Below are 18247 nucleotides of genomic sequence, written 5' to 3' on the forward strand. Positions count from 1 at the left end.
TTCTTTCTTCTAATGTTTTTATCTGGTTTAAGTATCAAAAAGTAATGCTAGAATCATAAAGCAAATTGGAAGGTATACCCTTTTCTTTAATTTTCTGGAAGAGTTTGTGTAGAATTAGTATTATTTTTTCATTAATATTTAACTTACTAGAGTAGGATTCTCTAGCAAAGTCATTTAGGCATGAAGTTTCCTTGTGGGAATAATTGTAAGTACAGAGTCTACTTCTTTTAATAGGTACAAGGCTATATAGATTATTTATTTTTCTTTCAATGATCTTTGGTAATTTGTGTTTTTCAAGAAATCTATTCCATCTAAGTTGTTAAATTTATTGACATACAATTTTTATAATATACCTTGATATTTATGTATGAAAATATCATTTACATACATAAATACTATAGTTATGTATGTAATATGTTACATACATGAACTGGGTAGTTATGTTACATCCCTTATGTCTAATATTAGTAGTTTGTATGTTCTCTGCTTTCCTTCTGAAGCCTGGCTGGAGGCTTTATCAATTTCATTGATTTTCACAAAGAACTAGCATTTGGTTTCATTGATTTTCTCTATAGTTTTTCTATTTCACTAATTCCTGTTCTTAATTTTTTTTTTCTGCTTATTTCAGGCTCAATTTGCCCTTTTTTGTAATATAGGTGGGGTTTTTTTTTTTTTTTTTTGTAAGGTAGAAGCCATGGTCAGTGATGTGAGACCTTTCTTCTTTTCTAATATAAGAACTTAGTTCTTTAAACATTTTTAAAGTACTGTTTTAGCTGCATATCATGAATTTTTATTTTAATTCACAATACTTCTAAATTTCCCTTTTGGTTTCTTATTTGACCTATAGGCTATTCAGAAATGCGTTATGTATTTTCTAATTATTTGGTGATTCTCTAGATATGTTTTCATCATTATTTTATAATTTAATACTATTGTGGTCTCAGAATATACTTTATATGATTTATGTTTTTGTAATTTTATTAAGGTTTGGTTTATGCCCAGAATATGGCCAATCTTGATAAATATACCCATGTAATCTTGAGAAGAATGTGTTTTCTGGTTTTGTTGGGTGAAGTACTCCATAAATGTCAATTAGGTCAAATTGGTTGATATTGTTTAAATTTTTATATCTTTACTGATTTTCTGTGTACTTGTTCTAGTAATTATTAAGAGAGGGTTGTTGAAATTTATTACTGTTAATTGTGGATTCATTGACTGCATCTTTCTATTGTATTAGTTTTTATTTCATATATGTTGAAATCCCATTATTCAGTGAATAAATGTTTGGGATTGTTATATTTTCTTGTTTAATTGACCTCTTTATCATTATGAAATGACTCGTTTATTCATAATTATATTTTTTATCTGAAATTCACTTTTCCTAATATTAGCATGCCCCCTTTCCAGCTTTCTTTTGATTAATGTTAGCAGAATGTATTTTTTTCAGTCCTTTTATTTTTAACTTGTTTATGACTTCGTATTAAAAGTGAGTTTCTTGTAAGTAACATATAGTTTTTACCTCCAAACTGATGTATTGGATTGATCTCTGCCTTTTAACTGGATATTTATTTAGACTGTTTATATTTAATATGATTATCAGTGTGATTGGGTTAAAATCAGTCTTAATAATTGATTTTATTTATTCTGTTTTTTATTCCAATTTTCTACTTGTCTGCCACCTTTTGGATTTAGTATCATTATGATTTCAATTTTATCTCCTTTGTTGGCTTATCTCTTCATATATAGTGTAAGAACTATATACTCTTGTGTTATGTTTGCTGTCATATATTTTACTTCTACATATATTATAAACCCAAAATACATTGTTAGTATTTTTGCTCTTTTCAGGCAAGTATTTTTTAAAGAGTTCAAAAATAAGTAAAAAATATTTTTTTCTATTCAACCATATATTTGCCATTTCCTATATTCTTTATTCCATTGTGTAGATCAAGATTTACAGCTCATCATTTTTCTCTGCCTAGAGAAATTCCTTTTGAATAGTTCTTATGGTATAGATCTGCTGATGATAGATTGTTTCAACTTATTATGTCTGAAAAAGTCTTTCTGTCACTTTCATTTTGAAAGATATTTTCACTGGGTAAAGAAAAAGTGAAAGAAAAGATTTTTTTAATTTCAGTTCTTTAAAGGTGCTATTCTAGTGTCTTCTGACTTACATTGTTTCCAACAAGAAATATACCCTTATTTTTATCTTAGTTCCTCTGTATGTAATATGTCTTTTTTTCCTGGATGCTCTTAAGAGTTTGTCTTTATCATTGATTTTAAGTAACTTCATTATGATGGGCCCTCATATACTTTTATTCATGTTTCTTGTGCCTTCTTTTCTCGAGTTTCTTAGATCTGTGAGCTTATAGTTTCTATCAAATTTGGATAATCTTCAGCCATTACTTCTTCAAATATTTGTTCTCACCCCACCCTCATCAAGTAATTTAATTACAAATATATTAGACTCCTTACAGTTGTCCCAGAGTCCTTTTATGCTCTGTTCATTTTGTTGTTGTCTTTTTTCTCCATGTTTCATTTGAATAGTTTCTATTGCTTTTCTTTGAGTTTACTAACTTTTTAAATAAATCATCTAATCTGCTGTTAATTTCATACAGTATATTTTTTATCTCATACATTGTACTTCTCATCCCTACAAGTACATTCTGAGTCTCTTTTTAATCTTCCATCTCTCTATTTAATATGTTAAATCTTTCTTCTGCCTTCTTGAACACATGGAACACAGTTATGACTGTTTAATATTTTTGTCTACTAATTCTGTCATCTATGTGTTATTTATTTTTTTGTTCTACTCTTTTATTTTTCTCAGTATTATTGGTCACATTTTCCTGCTTCTTTGTATGCCTGATGTGTAATTTCTCTTTTTATTTATTTTTTACTATTGCTACAACAAGCAGCCACAAACTTAGTGGGTTAAAAACAACACACATTTATTATCTTGTAGTACTGTGGGTTGGAGATCTCATGCAAATCTCACTGGGCTAAAATCAAGATGTCATTGGAGCTGCATTTCTTTCTAGAGGCTCCAGAGGAGGATCTGTTTCTTTGCCTTTTCCATCCTCTAGATGTTGCCTCCATTTTTTGGCTCATTGCTGTCTTCCATCTTCAAAACTAGTAATGGAGGGTTGAATTCTTCATACATCAAATTACTCTAACCTTCTCTTCTGCCTCCCTCTTCCCCTTTTTAGGACTCTTGTGATTATGTTGTGATTATGACAGATCCAGAATAATCTGTCATAAAGTTAGCTTATTAGCAATCTTAATGCCATCTGTATCCTTAATTCCTTTGACATGTAAAATAATATATTGAGAGGTTTTAGAATTATCCTGTCATACCTGGTAATTTTTCATTGGTTACCAGACATTGTGAATTTTACCTTGTTAGGTGCCAGGTATTTTTGTATTCTTATATCCTTGAAGTTTATTTTAGGACCCATTTAAGTTACTGGAAAGCAGTTGAACCTTTTGAGACTTGTTTTTAAGCTTTGTTATGAGAGATTACTGCAGCCTTTGGTCTAGGGCTAATTTTGTCCTACTACAAAGGTGATACCATTCTGAGTATTCTACCCAATAACCTCATGAATTATGAGGCTTTTCTACTCTAACTGATTAGAATAGTCTTTTGTAATCTTTATGGATTCTTCCTTCTAAACCTTTTGGGTGGTTCTTTCTTCAGCTTAGTGTAGTTTTATCACACACATTGATTAGTTCTCAACTCAAGACTTGAGGTAGACCCTCTTTATATCTCCAAGGAGAGATGTGTTTATGGGCACACATGTGTGTGCAATTCTCTTCTCTCTGGTACTTCACCCTATGAACTCTAAGCTGCCATCCTAAACTGCCAACTATTTATTTACTTGGGGAGACTGTCAGACTTTTCCAGAGTTCCTCTTCTCTGTGCTATAGTCCGGAAACTCTCCTGGCAATAAGCTGGGGCAATCATGTGGCTCACTTTGTTTGTTTTACTTCTTTCATGAATCATTGTCTTGCATTACCTCATGCCCAGTATCTGAAAACCATGTTTCATATACTTCATCTGACTTTTTAGTTGTTTCAGGTGGAAGAACATATCCAGTCACTGTTACTCTCTCCTTGCCAGAGTAAAAGTCAAACATTTGGTATTTGCCAGACATTTCATTTTGATATGGGCAACAATGATGCCTAAATATTTAACAACTGATAGGTCTTGGGCACTGACCAAACAGAACAGATGCTGGCCTAAAACTGTGATATGGCCATGCTGGTGTTTACCAGCTAAAGGTCCATCTTGTCCTGTGTCCTGGCCAGACCCTATAATCCATCCCTGGTGAGATACAAAAAAGCTTTGCAATAAAACTGACCTCAGCGTGAGTCCTGACTCTTCTGCTTCTAGCTGACACTTGACTTTCTCCATATCTTAACTTCCCTTGCATTGTTGTCCTGAAGATAAAATTAAATAAGGTATGCAAAAATGCCTAGCACCTTGCCTGGCACCTAGAATACTCGGTTAAAATGATTACTCTACCTCTTCCCATACCTTCTTCCAAAATTCATCTGGAGTCCCAAAAGCTAGATTTTTACTCAGAGGGTAATTCATTCAAGGAAAAAAAGGATCATATCTAGGAGTTTTGTTTGTGGGAAAGCGATCCAAAACAATCACAAATGTGAGGTGGGGAGTATCTTAGTTCATTTATGCTGCTTTAACAGAGTACCACAGACTGAGTAATTTATAAAGAAAAGAGATTTATTTGGCTCATGGTTCTAGAGATTGGGAAGTCCAAGGGCACAGTGCCAGCATCTGCTCAGCCATCTGGTGAGGGCTTTCTTGTTGCATCATTCCATGGTAGAAAGCAGAAAAGCAAGTAAGCATGTGAGACAGAGAGAGAGTGGCGGCTGACCTTATCTTTTTATCAGGAGCCCACTCTCACAATAACTAACCCACTCCTACAATAACTAATCTACTCTCACAATAATAGCATTAATCCCTTCGTGAGGGCATAACCTCCCTCATAGCCTAGTCACCTTTGAAAAGCCTCACCTCTTAATGCTTGGCAACATTAAATTTCTAACCATGAAATTTATAATACAAACTATAGCGGGACAAAAGGAAAAATTGGGCAGTGAGCATCATAGCTAAGAAAACCTTCTGGTCAAGCTGGTATAAAGTCTGTCCAAGAGGTAGCTTGTGCATGGTCACAGGTGAGGCCAGTGCAAGGCAGGCCAGCCAAGCCAGGTGTGAAAGGATGAGGCCAGGGTAGAAATGCCCAGATTTCAGTTGGAAGAGGTTGGTAGGAGTCCATCTGACCTGGATCCTCCCAACTCATATCTCTCTGCTTCTTATGGTAATAACAAGAGCTGGCCTGGTACCACTTCTGGACAGATGGTGGCCAAAGGCAACAGTGTGAGGGATGCTTTATAGGGCCTGATTTCTCTGACATTATCCTGTGGAATTAGGATTTACCTCTTACATATAGGACCTTCTGTTATAATCTATGGTGACTGTGTCAGTCATGTAACTCTGGGTAGAGTTTCAGCTCTTAAATTTCATTTTGGCATGCTTTTCAATAAACTAAAGTACTTTTTTGTCACTTTTACCCTGAAAGTTCCTGTCCCTCTTGAAGCATGAAGCCTAAACACTTGTCTTCAAACTTTCTGTGTTCTTAGCACCTAACATGCCTTCAACACAAGTACTTGATGATGGTATTTAGTGTATTATAGCATTCTTTGTTCAAGACATCAAGAAAAGACACTGAACAGAAGAAGTCCCAGGATAAGTTCCCATAATACACACTTCATACATCCAATTTATTCTATTTTAGTTCAGTTTGACTTAGCTGTGTTTAACAGAAGCTTTATGCTGAAATGATTCACTTCCCTCCTGTCTCTGTCCCATCACTCTCTGAGAGAAGGAAGTTAAATACTTGTGATATGCTTTTCAAATTCTTTTGACTGACTGACCAAATGTATTTGAAAAAATGTGAAGATCTGTTTTTGTTACGGTAAAAAGAAAATAATTGAATAAGGGCATGAATGCCCAAGCTAATATTTCTTTTCTGCTATTCTGGCAAATGTAAATTCCCCATTCAGTTACAACAAGCAAATATAGATTAGCCAGCCCTTGTACTCTGTCTCTGTGACAGATTTATCCTTCATAACCTCAGTCTTCCACAACATGTGTACTTTTGGTGTAGACTCAGCTTGCAAGAGGCTTACTGATTTGGAATGTTCCTGTGTTAAGGAGAGGAGAAAGGTAAATAATAATACAGATAAAGATAAATAATATAACACCCAACAATCTTCTTCCTGCAAAATGTCTTTTGATAAATGCAGGAAAATGACTGCTATTGAAAGTGTGGCTGGGCCCATGGGGTAGCCACTCTCTGAGTTAGGTGTGTGTTTACAAAATGCTCCGTGCTTGGCTTTGGGGATACAGTGGCTTGGCTAGATAGATGCTTTCACTGAGGAAGGCCACATACAATTCAGAGTATGGTCAGGCTCTTTTCAGGTTGATAATATAGGTACTTTGTGTGCCTTGCTAATAATGTTGCCACTTTCTAACACAACTGTGTGCCCAGGTGTCTGCATCACCATGGACTGGGAGTACCTTAGGGTTAGGGATCCTGACTTACCTCTATGCCCCCAGCGTCTTGCCTAGCAAACTTGTATGTAATTAATACATGTTGATTGAACAAATATCTTAGAAGGACCTGGGCCAGTATGCCACTCTGCTTCTCAATTTTTCCAACCATAAAACCTGGCTGACCCTAACATGGAGAATGGCACAGTTCTGCTGAGAACCATGGATTACAAGCACTGAGGATACACACATACATAGACACTATCTCTGTCTGTCTCTGCCGCCCCGCTTGCTCCTTCTCTCCCTCTCACCTGTCACACTTCTGTATACTTGTTAAAACATAATCATACACTGAATAATATATCGAATTCTCTTTCTGGACAAGGTGGGAACTGAGCACCATTGTGGAGTCTCAGAAGCCACCAAAACAGGAAAAAATACTGACTATAATTTACATTTGTGTATTGATTGCTTGTTTGTAAATTGCTGGCACATAAACGTCCATCATACAGTTTGGCACTCATAATAACAATGTGAAGTAAGTAGGCAGGTTGCAGCCTCACATCTGAGATAAGAAAGCTGAACTTGACATTCAGCTAAGCCCTGAATACTGTGCATCCTGATTCTTCCCCTCTGCTCTTTGCCACCCTGGAGACTACAGACAAGTAGACTCTCTTCACCAGCAGGATAGCGTGAACCACAGCCTATTTCCCTATGATTCCAGTGACATTGTGGGCAGATGTCTTCAGTATGCCAAACCTCAACTTCTTTCTTCATCTGTGGAGGGGGAAAAGTCTTGTGGAGATATAATGAGGACCAGCTTTTTAAATGACTAAAAAAGGATTTTGAAAATGTAGCACTACATAAAAACACAGTAACAATTCAAAACTAGATGCCTCTGTGAATAAGAATGAAATGTAGACCCCTGAATGAAGTATAAAATGTTCTTTGAAGTTATAACTGGGCAGAAAATACTTAATTGAAAATGAAAAATCCTTTCTAGGCACGGTGGCTCATGCCCATAATTCCAGCATTTGGGAGGCTGAGACGGGAGGATCACTTGAGCCCAGGAGTTTGAGACCAGCCTGGGCAACATGGTGAAACCCCATCTCTACAAAAAATATAAAAATCAGCCAGGTGTGGTGGCACACACCTGTAGTCCCAGCTTCTTGGGAGGCTGAGGCAGGAGAATCACTCCAGCCCAGGAGGTTGAGGCTGCAGTGAGCTGTGATGGAGCTGCTGCACTCCAGCCTGGGTGACAGAATGAGACCCTGTTTCCAAAAAAGAAAAAGAAAAGAAAGAAAGAAAGAAAATGAAAAATCTAGGGGTATACTCTCTGCTTTTGACCTTGATCTTTCCAGAAAAAAAACGTTTTGGGTATGTTTTTTATGTGAGAAATTAGCTCTCTGAGTTTCTAATGTTGAGGGATCAACACTGTGGAGAAAAACATTATCCAAACAAGTCATTAAGGAATGCTCCTCCAAGTACACTGCACTCAACCCAAAAGGATAAATTAGTTTTAAATGGCAATTTGTTAGTTAAATTATTCCCTCTTAGCTTACTTCTCTGAAAAATTCACCCCTGGAATTACTCAGGATGTTGCCAGAAATGACAAGCTATGGGGGAGTATGGTTGGCATTGGTGCTTTCTAAATTAAAATGCAAAACAACATGTAAATAAGTTAATCTGGCCAGGGCCTCGGATGTAATGAAGTTTTTTTAAAATTCTGGTACTGCTCAGTTTTAATTTATTAAAAAGACGTGTGTGTGTGTGTATGCACGCAAGTGTGTATGTGTATGTGTGTGTGTAAAAAAGCTCAAAATAGACATATTCATTTGGCTGAATAAAATAGAATTACAAAGGGAAAACTCAGTTTAAGGGGAAAGCAGGTATGCCAAACATACGAACAAGTGCAGTTGGTGTGTCGGGTACAACACCTGATCTTCCTGGCAGAAAAAGCAGAGAGGAAACAGCTCCCAGTGCTGCAACTCTCATTTCCAGGCATGAAAAATATCTTAGGTCCTGGGGGAGAAGGGAGGGGAGGTTTCTGATTTCCCTTGGAGAAGTTTCTTTTGTAGAGAAAGTATATGGCACTGTCTCCTCAGTTGTTTTCCTAGAAGGCCTCCTGGTTTCCACCCAAAGAAGTTAGGACAGATAATAAAACATGAACTTAAAAAGCCACCGAGAAGTAGGATATGCTTTTTTTTTTTAAAGGAAGGACACGAAAGCAGTCTTGTAGCACATATACACTCTAATATATACATGCATACACTCACACACACAAATGATACAATGTTCATCAAAGTGGTAGTAATATGTGTTGAGTGCTTACTCTGTACCGGTATTCTTTGAAGCCTTGTACATGTTTTAATTCATAATACTAATCCTCAGAACAATGGTGTCAGGGTAAATACGCTGTTTAGTCCTTTCTTTTACAGATGAAGAACCGAGGCACAGTTTCTGTTTGTCTACACTTGAACCAGAACTCGGACGGTCCCTCCATCCATCTGCTGCTGCCTCTCCCTCTGACTTACTTCTTTTCTTTCCACCTTCAACTTTATTTCTTCCTTTTATTTCTAATCGCTACTCAGAATCTACAGTTCATGTATTTTCTCTATTTTTCCTTTAATTCACTAATTCACCATAATATAGAAGTGAAGATTGAGTTTATTGCATATGGTTTATGCTTCCTATTTAAAATTTTAGTAGCAGATGAGTGAAATTTTATTTTTGCCTCTTTCATAAACTTGTTTTGGTTGGCTTGCCTTTCATTTATGTTCCTGTTAAGTTGTAGTATTCCCCTGAGGCATGGGATTGTGATCTTCTCTCCTGTCCCTGTTCCTGTCCTGAATTTTTCAAGCACTCCCAAGCTGAATGGTATGAGATGACCTTGTGTGGATTTAGCTGAGACCATATTTACCCGACTGCCCATCTATGTTATTCCTTTGATCTCAGGCCTGGGTTCTTGTAGCCAGAAGGGAAGGGAAGTATGAGGTCTGCCTTCCAGATGCCATGTTAACAAGCATTCAGAGCCCAATTCTGTCCATTTATTCTGTGAACACACTCTCACTCCTTGTGCCTCTTAGCCTCATTATCTGTGAAATGTAAGTCGTCATCACCATAATTTTCTGATTATAATAAAGGAATAACTAACAAGAATGCTCATGGCTCTTACTGTTCAGTTAATAAGACAAATAGAAAGAATACCACGTGTCATTTGCTTACAATCATATATGAATTTATGCTATGACATTGTGGATTCAACAACCAAATGCTACTTTGTCTTGTCTCTTTAGGATGAACTCTGTAAATTCTGTAAATTTTATAATTTCTTTCATTCATTTAACTGATACTTGTTGAAGAAAAAAAAAAGAAAGAAAAGAAAGAAAATGAAAAATCTGAGCGATAGTCTCTGCTTTTGACCTTGACCTTTCCAGAAAAAGGGCAATATGCCAAGGGCAATGTTGGACCCTGAGATAAGTGATAGTTATGTTACCCAGTTCTGCTTGCCCACACAGTCCAGTGGAAAAATTAAATTAATATTAGATCAGTCTATGATTTACAAGCCACACACAATTTGCAGTTCCCTTTAGGAATATTCATGATGTGTTTACCTTTAAAACAGGCTCTATTTTTTCTCTCCAAGTCTACAGCTATATACTGATATTATTTAAAGAGACGAGTTCTGTGTTGTTTCAGTCCCTTCAAGCAGTAAGTTTAAATTGAAACCTACATAAATTGTTTAAAATAATATGATGTGCATGTTTTTTTTGAAACTAAATATTGAATGTTTTTCTTTGTTCTTTTTAAAATTTATGAGACGTTACCTATCTCTCACATGCCTTTGTAAAGAGAAATGAAGATTGATAAATAAAATCAAAAGGTTAACACCTGCATATTGCCACAGAAAGATGCAGGTTTCAAAGGCAAGATTCCTCTAAAGACATTTACAGGCTGTGAAATACCATCTCTGCTGTTATAAATACTGACTATAGTGGGCTTTATATCTATATGGTGTCACCAAGCTATTACCTGACTTCAAATAAAGAGGAAGTTCTATAGAGCAAGGAGGCACTGAATGCCAGAAAGAAATTCTAATTTATTTAGTCTTTCAACATATATTTGGAGTGTCCCCACTCCTCAGAAAGATAGAAGTAGATGTATAAAAATTAAAGACTTCTTAGGGGCTTGACTCAGTGTTCAAAAATATTTCTCAAGATTTAATAATTTTTTTGCCTCTACTGTCTGCTCCCACACCATGAGCTTGTCAGTTAGGACAAAGCAGAGAACACCAAGAGCCAATTCAGTCTTTTTCTCCCTCCCTATCATTATATAACAGTCCTGCTGTACAAAGTCACACAACATCGTACAGAGAGAAAATTAATCATCGGCTAATGAGATAGGGATGTGAAAAGAAGTCTGAAAGAAGTAATTTAGAGGCCCCAATTAGGGCCTGTTCTCATGGTTCTCCCGTGTGCACCGCTGGCTGATCCCAGTTCCAGGGGTGTGAGAAGGGCATGCAGGGAGAAGGCGGAGGGAGGAAGAGCAGGAGGGAGCGGGGACAGGGAAGATATAGAAGCTACAGTTTGTGGGCACAAAAAGAGTCTTTTGCAGTACTCCAGATGAGAGCTAATGAGGACCTAAATTAGCAATGGGAACAAAAAACATGATACAGAAATCCTTTCTAAGGTGGCTCCATCTGAAAGGGCTTGGCAGATGACTAGATGTGGTTACCTATAGAGGTTTAAACCAGGACTGAGAGAAGGAGTGGTGCTATTAAAAGAAACAACTAAGCCCTAAAGTTACTTAACCCAAAAGTGTCTAAGAGGAGTGGAGTAGGACAGATGCCCAGGATCCTGTAAGCAGTTTGCTATGGAGTACATTCAGAAAAGATGGAGAAACAAGTGAGAGGGAGCAGGGAAAATAACTTAGTACACACGAGCATCCAGCCTAAGAAATTGACAGTGACCCCCGTGTGCATCCCTGAGACCTGGCAATGGCCCTTAAAACTGGAAATTTACAACAGACGACTCAGAAGAAATCAGTGTTGGGGAAGGAGTCTAAGAAGATTTGCTTAAGAAGATATTTCTATAAGCACATGCTAGAGTTCACAAACGTGAGGGTGCAGGGAACCTGGCGCACACCAAGGGGTGAAGGTAGAGAGGGGAAAGAACAGAAACAATCCTGTGATGAAAGCAAAGCAACAACCACCTGGACAGAGGGAGGAAGTGGAGGAGAACATGCTCCATGTGCTACCTCCAAGCTCCAGACCCCCAGTAGGCATCTGCCAGGAAGGCAGCTAATGGTTCACCTTCCAAATGTGGCAACAGGAGGATCTTCTTGCCCTCTGTGGCTGAATCTGTCCTGCAAGAAGAAATCTGCTGGTGAATTAGAAGGGACAGGAACTTTAAGAGAGGAACTTGAAGAGAGGATTGTCTAGCCATTTACAGCTATTGAGGACAAGGGAAGAGAAATTCAAGACAGGAGGAGAAGAAAGAAGACAGATTTTGGAAAATTAAATGGAAAATGCAAAATCCTTCATTTAGTTTCAAAATGTCAACTGCAAAGTTGCATGAGTGCATCCTTCTGCAGAGAGACGTGTGTGTTTTAGTAGAATGAGGTCACTTAGCATTTGTCAACTTTGTGATGGGACTGCCAAAAAGATGACATGATGAGATGACATGAAGCTTTCAGCACAGGCCTGTCACAAAGCAAGGAGTAAACATGACCATGCTTTTTAATCATAACATAACAACTTAGTAAAATATATACATACAAGTTCAGAAATAAGAAAGATAGAGGCCACCATTAATTGGTTGATCAGCTTCCACCTGGCCTCTTTCTGTGGATAACCCTGGACCTCAGAAAAGGTAGATTTTTAGAATTTTTAGACCTCAGAAAAGGTGGATTTTAGGTCATAGTAGGACTGAGGGAAGAGGGTGCTGAGGCTGAATGACAGAAGAGTCAGGTATTACTGTGAGCTTTCTTTATGGATTTGACCAGGAATGGTGGGAAAGAGAATCAGACTTGTTACAGGAACCCAGGAGTACTGAATAAGGACAATGGATTTAACTACAGGTTATCAAGTCCGAAGTCAACATATTAGGAATAAATTTCTCACTGTGAAAACTGTTAACAAATGGAATGGGCCATGTCAGGAGTTCATGAGTGCAGTGTCACTAGAGGCATCCAAAGGAAGGCAGGCTGGATGGAGACAGAGAACTCAGGTGCAGTGCAGAAGCGGCAGGACTCTTGATTCTAATTCCAGCTCTCCTCTTAACTAGCCGTGTAACTGTGGGCAAATCACTTCACTTCTCTGGACATCCATTTTCTCGTCTCTAAATCAAGACAATAGGACGAGGTAATGCCCAGGTTGCTTTCAGCTTTGAAATTTCCTAATCTTTGGTTAGGGCCAGTGTCCGTTGTCTGCTTGTCAAAATGAACCCCTCCACACCTGGTTGTCATATGCCAGCATGGTTTTCACGGCTCAGCTGTGAGTGTGTTTCAGCAGATCCAGGAAACATGGAGCAGTTTGCTCTGAGTGTGTAAACCGCTCTGCCCTTGAATTCCTGGCCCGCGGTGTGAGTGAATTTTACAGAAACTTTGATGAGCTCTTACCTCCTGCTCACTCAAAACACGCTTGCTTTTCAAGTGCATGCTCCATGCACAGATTGCTGGAAAGAGCTGATGGAGTTCTTTGAGCAGTCAGTTTTTCTCCGTGCCAGCTTTGGTCAGGAGTTTTGAAATTCTCTTTGCTTCATGTCATGTCATATTTTCAAACATGAACACAAATCTCCTCACCCAAGTCAACAATACTTAGAATAGCTGTTGACGGCTGCATTCCTCAATTCTGCCAGCATTGCATCCTGGTCAAAGGAGACAGAGGGTTTTATGGATGGAAGGAGGTCTTTGTTTATAAAGTGTGCACAGCAGGGCACCAGGAACTCACTGTGGATATACGTCTTGGGTTCAAATGGAAAACATACCTCATTGCCTTTGAAACTCTTTGGAAAGATTATAAAAGCATTTTCAATTTCACTTTCTTAAAGATCCAGCTTGTAGGCATTCACTCATCTTATAAAGTATTCTGTTATGTTAACATAATCTGTGTGGTTAATTTGTTCTTAACAAATATGTAGCCATCTTCAGAGTTTGTTTATTTCACAAAGGGAAAACCTAAGAGCTATTCTGCTTCCAGGGCACTGGTTTTGAACATTTCTCCTAAGAGAACATTTAGAAATATCTTTGTATTTATGATCCCAATAAGTGTATTTTGGGGATAGCTTTTTACATGCCCATTGCATATACAGATGTCATCCCTTTCAAGAACCTGGTCAGCTGTCACCCCCTCTAGTATTCCTTCCCTGACACTTCCCCGGCACCCACCCGATCCCCGACCCTCAACCCCATTTGTTTTCTAGGTAGGGCTGCTGTATCAAAGTACCACAAACTGGGTGGCTTAAAATAACAGAAATGTATTGTCTTGCAGTTCCGGGGGTCAAAAGTCTAAAATTAAGCTGTTGACATGGCCTCGTTCTCGCTGAAGGATCCAGGGAAGAATCTGTTTCATGTCTTTCTCTTAGCTTCTCGTGTTTGCCAGCTATGCTGGGGGATCCTTGACTTGAAAGTGCATCTCTCCAGTCATCACATTGCATTCTCCCTGTGTGTCTGTGTCTTTTCTCCTTGTCTTTTAAGGACAGCAGTCATATTAGATCATGCCTACCCTAATCCAGTATGACCTCATGCTATCTTGATTGCATCTGCAAACACCATATTTCTGAATGAAGTCACACTCATAGGTACGGGGGATTAGGACTTTAACATATCTTTTGGGGGGACATAAGTCAACCCTTACAAACCCTATCCCAGACTGGTTTACATGTCCCCTTTTCAGTGTTTTCATAGCACCCTTTATTTAAATGTCTGAAAATAGGTGTCATTACTGTATTGGTATTTTCTGCTAGGTTGTTTCAGTCACTAGATTTCCACATCTGTGAAGGAAGGACATTGCAATGTCTTTGAATACAGAGTACCTAGCAAAACACGCAACACCTAGTAGACACTCATATGTTTGTCAAATGAAAGACTTTTTAATCATCATTATGACTGTGTGTCTTCTGTATTAACATATTTCTATAGGGTTATGTAAATATTCTATATATTAATACTCATGTTTGTCAAGTGAAAGACTTTTTAATCATCATTATGATTGTGTGTCTTCTATGTTAATAACATATTTCTATAAGGTTATGTAAATATTCTATGTATTATTTATTAATGCTGTATGTAATTGCTACCATTTATTGAGTATTTACCATGTGCTGGGCATTATGCTAAACACTTTGGTTTTGTTTTATTAATCCCGTTTAATCCTCACAAGAACATTAAAAAGTAAATATTATTCTATTTTACAGATATTATAAATGAGGCTTAGAAAGATTAGTTAAATTTCCCAAAGTCAGACAGCCAGTGCAGACTTGGAGTCTCCACACTTTGATATACTGCCTTCACCCAGATGTTCTTGGATGACCATGAAGACCGGTATGTCTCTCTAGTATTCATGTTCTCCTTCCCCTGGTGAAGACACTGAAGCCCAGAGAGGTTACAAAGCCAGTCAGCCGGCCAGGCTCAGTGGCTCGCGCCTGTAATCCCAGCACTTTGGGAGGCCGAGGCAGGCGGATCACAAGGTCAGGGGAACGAGACCATCCTGGCTAACACGGTGAAACCGCGTCTGTACTAAAAATACAAAAAAAATTAGCCAGGCGTGGTGGCGGGCGCCTGTAGTCCCAGCTACTCAGGTGGCTGAGGCCACTGCACTCCAGCCTGGGTGACAGTGTGAGACTCGTCTCAAAAAAAAAAAAAAAAAAAGCTGGTCAGCCTTAAGTCATCCAGATGTGCCAGATCCCTTGACTTTAAGATCACCTTTTTAAAAATGTTCACTTTTCCTCTGCTGTTCACAAAACAGTTTTTTTAAGAATGCTTGAAAAAAGGAAAACATGGAATGAAAAAGAGCATTACTTTAATAGTTCACAAATTTAACAATATTATAGAACAACAAGACTTGTCAATTGCAATAGGAGACTATTCTGAAAAAGTTTCTCCATTGGAAACTGGTAAACAGAATGTCCTCATGTATCACATGGCTTCTCTGCAGAGTGATGATAGGTCAGTAATTTTAACCTAGTAATTCTGAAAAAAGAAGCAGCACAATTGCATGTTTGTTAGAGCCCTTCCAGCCTGTCTCTGTGCTCTGCACAAGTCCTGGGATCTGGCCCCACACACTCACCCTGTCCCTGGAGTTGAGGGTCCATCTGGTGTCAGGCAGGAGGAAGGGGGCTCTGGAGCCCTGCATTCTAAGACTCAGCCTCCAATCAGGCTTTATGCTGGTCAGGCTGTGACCTGTGCTGCGTGTCTGATAACTGAGGGGTCTATCTCCTTCCCCCAAACCCCAGGCTTCTATTCTGGTGTCTGGATTCTGTCTTGCTTCTCCTGCCTGAATCCTGGCTTAGGTAACCTGCCAGTTGGCCTAGTATTTCTCAATTTGTGACCCCATGATGTTGTTGCAAACTTTATTTCCCCTGGGCTGGGTCTGAACCCTGGACCAGGGGGTACAGGCCCTGTGACCTGTAGACAGAGTCCTCTGGGCAGCTGCCCTGCCTGGACCTGCGTTTTATCTGCTGCTAATAATCTGTGTGTTCAGCCACTTTGTCAGGACACCCTCAGCCCAGGACTACGCCTGTAATGCAACCATTTAGCCTGATTACCGCCTCTTTCTCACTATTTTCTTAAAACACGATGTTCTTCCTTCCAGGCCAGACTTGTTCCTGGTACTGACAACTTCTCTGTGTCCCTTCTCCCTGCCCACATCTAACCTAGTTAGTATGCCCAGCCTGGCCTGGCAAGAGGCCTCAACTGCCTTTCTTTCAAATGAAATCTAGTTCTCGTCTCAAATATGAGACTCTTAACTGAGGCATTGACTAGAAAGGGCAGAAAAAGGAACAAGCCACGGCTAGTGGGCAACAAAGAGAGAAGGAGTGAGGAAGGACGGCCCAGGTACTGGGGCCCTGGCCTGGCAGGGTGCATTTCTGACTCTGAGTTCCAGGGATAGCAAAGTTGAAACTCACTAGCTTCAACAGCAGGGTCCCTCTGATCTGATCTAATTCCTGCAGTCTCTGCAGACATTGTGGCTACACTGCCAGATGCACACCATGAAAGAGCCATGAAAAATTGTTTGGAATTCCCCAGGCCTACCAGGCTCTCTCCCAGCAATTCCCTTCCTGAACTCTCTCTGTGTCCTCTGAGCCTCAGCTCATGTGTTCCGACTCTTTTGCTGAGTTTGGTTCCCATCGTTTATCCTCTCCTCAGACTCAAGTGGGGAACTTACTACTGTTACCTCTGTAACTCCAGATCCTGGCAGTCGTATGTGCCCAGGAAATGCTGAATGAACACTTTAATTCAAATGAATGAGTGCTTTAATTAATTCAACTGCCATGCCTCTAAAATCCTAAACACAAAGCCCCAACCTGCCTTCTGAAAAATGCTCATCCAATTGATAAAATACTGGCCTGTGAATCAGTAAACAGAATTTTTTTGTTTTGTTTTCATCTCGTCCAATTGGGAACAGACAACCAAAAAGAAACCTTTGCCGAGCCTTGGCTGTGGCCACTCTCTGCTTGGAGCCGGCAACACAGAGAGGAGCCAGACAGGGCCACGGTCGGCGATGAATAACCCTTCCTTCCTCTCGTTTCAGTACAGTGTTGATAATAAAGTTCTACTGTATATGTAATTGGATTCTTTCTTACTGTGATTTAAGCAGTCCTCTTCTTTGCGCTGAGTAGAATTACAACTCATTATCTCTGAAGCTCACAGGGGCAGCTTTTCCTACCAGGGCATGGAACTGACTCTTGGGGGTTGCGCTGCCTTCTCACCTTTGTTTTCCTGTGTTTCTGTCTTCCTCGATTTTCAGTTTGTGCGTTTGCTTTAATGAGCGAGTACATCATATGCTCCTGTGCTGTTTGAGAAAACAATTTCCATCTGTACATATATTGTTAAAAAGTAATGGGTTCTTTTTTTTCCCTTAAAGTCTAATCCTTCCTTACTTTCTCCTCTCAAATACTGAATCTCCAATCCTTTGAGGTCCAACATAATTTACGTGTTAATTCCTTTCTAAGCTCTTTTGAAGCTACTGCACTTGCCGTGCAGATTTCATTAAACCTCATAGTCTCCTCATACTGATGTCTCAGAAAAAGCAAAGTAACTCTTGCTGTATATTAAAATATTTTGTACAAGAGTGGTATCGTCTGTCCCCATTTCTGGACATATACTTATTTACTTAGCCTTCAGAAAGAAAACAGAAGTCTGTTAACAACTAAAGAGAATGCAAGCACTGGGCTTCTCTCCTCATTTGCGGGAAACATCTGCTGATTATAATTCACAGGGCTCTCATTTCAGGGTTTGCAGTCCTGAGTGGTTTCAGCCTTAAATCATCCTGTGTTGGCAAATAATAGCGAGGGCCAGGCCAGGAAAGAAACAGATGAAGCCTATATACGGAATGAGATTAAATAAAAGCACAAGCATGCCAATATTCCCATTGCCAATATTTCTTTTTCTAATATATTCACCTTGGAGGCCAATATGTTATTTTAATGATGATGTTGAAAACCATTCTGT

At 38.9% G+C, this 18247-nt stretch overlaps 1 protein-coding gene across 11 annotated transcripts in view; it reads left to right on the forward strand.

The window, feature by feature from the left end:
- Nucleotides 1-18247, forward strand: part of ENOX1 (ecto-NOX disulfide-thiol exchanger 1) — a 566136-nt gene that overhangs the window by 386217 nt on the left and 161672 nt on the right. The window lies entirely within an intron of this gene.

The sequence above is a fragment of the Piliocolobus tephrosceles genome, chromosome X (genome assembly GCF_002776525.5).
Source record: "Piliocolobus tephrosceles isolate RC106 chromosome X, ASM277652v3, whole genome shotgun sequence".
Taxonomy (NCBI): Eukaryota; Metazoa; Chordata; class Mammalia; order Primates; family Cercopithecidae; genus Piliocolobus; species Piliocolobus tephrosceles.